Here is a 1,896-nt window from a genome sequence, read left to right on the forward strand (position 1 = left end):
CAAGACATACACATAACACCACGCAAAAGGTTGCCATGATGGCATTGTCTAGTGACTGTGTAGTGATGGCATTTTAAGTATAAAATATTAATTATAAAATATATTTATGTCAAAATAATATCTTTTGTAATAGCTGTCTGTGTGTGTGTGTGTGTGTGTAAATTTGTCTACCTGCGGATGTGAACTTGTGTGTATTCAATCATACACATTGCAGGAACAAAGGAACAAGAGACCATTCAGCCCATCACACCTGCTCTGTCATTTAATGCAATCATGGCTGATCAAACACTTCAATGTCTTTTACTCACCCAATCTCAGGTGATAACCCTATAATCCATTGTTAACCACAAAGACAGAACTTGCACAGCCCTCCAGGATAGAGAATTCCAAGATGTTGTTCGTTACACACTGAGTTTAAAAAAATTCTCTTCATCTCGGACCTATGTGGCATCCCCCTTACTTTTAAATTGTGCCCCCAGTTCAAGACTCCCCAACCTGGGAAACATCTAACCTGCATCCACCCAGCCTATCCCTTTCAGTATTCTGTATATTCCAATGAATTCACCTCTCATTCTTCAAAATTCTTGAGAATACAAGCCCAGTTTGCCAAACATCTCTTCATAGAACAAACCCTAACCCAATTTTCCAATGCAGTCTTACCAAGCTCCCAAACTATTGAGACAAGTGTCTATCCCTCCCATATTCAAATCTTCTCATGTTAAAAGCTAACATTACATTCACCTTCCTAATAGTTTGCTGCATCTGTATGGTAGCGTTCAAGGTCAAGGATACCTAGTTCCTTTTGTACATCTGCACTTTCCAGCCTCTTACCACTTAAAAAATTATTAAAAGTATACCTGGTACCCTCATCAAAGTGGACAACCTCATTTTCTTCCATAATATATTCTATCTACCCTGTTCTTGTCCACTCACTAAGTCTGTCAACATCCCCCTGAAGCTGCTTACGTCTTCCTCATAATAGATATTCTCACTTAGTTTTGTATCAAATTTGGGAATATTACTTTTGATCTCCACCACCAAATCATTGACATACTGTATATTGTAAACATATCACCAAGTACCCTACTGGTCACTATCTGTTTGTTAATTATTAATCCATGCCACTGTAGTGCCTCCTTTCCCATGCAGACTAACCTATAGAACCAGCCTCTTGTGGGTGGCTTTATCAAGATCTTTCTGAAAATCTAAGTACATTACATCTAACAGCTCTCCTTCATCAATTTTGTTAGCAACTCCAACAAGTTCACCAAACATGGTTTACTGTTTGCAAATCTATGCTGACTATGCCCAATCAGATCATTAAGAACCAGTCCTCTATTTATCCCACCCTTTAGACTAGGTTCTAGCATTCTCCCTATTGCTGATGTAAGGTTAACAAACCTGTAGTCCCTGCTTTTTCTCAAACTTCCTTCTTAAGAAGTGAGGTGATATTTGCTATCTTTCAATCCAAACCAAGCATTTCAGAAGTTGTAGAATTATGTAACATAATCACCAATTGATTGAGTGTCTCTATAGCCACTTCCTTCAACACTATACAAAGTAGACCATAAGGTCCTGACGACTTATTAATTTTCAACCCCACTAATTTCTCCAGTGCAATCTTCTCACTAATGCGATTTTCTTCAAATCCTTATCCTTCCTAGTCACCTGGATCTCTCCTCCGGCAGATTTGTGGATCTTCCCTGGTGAAAAAAGACACAAAGTAATCATTTTGTTTCTCTACTATTTCTCTATTCCTCATTACAAATGTTCCTGTCTCTGTCTATAAGGGGTGAAAATGTGTTGCTGGAAAAGCGCAGCAGGTCAGGCAGCATCCAAGGAGCAGGAGAATCGACGTTTCGGGCATGAGCCCTCCTGAAGAAGGGCTCATGCTCG

The sequence above is a fragment of the Chiloscyllium punctatum genome, chromosome 7 (assembly GCF_047496795.1).
Source record: "Chiloscyllium punctatum isolate Juve2018m chromosome 7, sChiPun1.3, whole genome shotgun sequence".
In the NCBI taxonomy this organism is placed as follows: domain Eukaryota; kingdom Metazoa; phylum Chordata; class Chondrichthyes; order Orectolobiformes; family Hemiscylliidae; genus Chiloscyllium; species Chiloscyllium punctatum.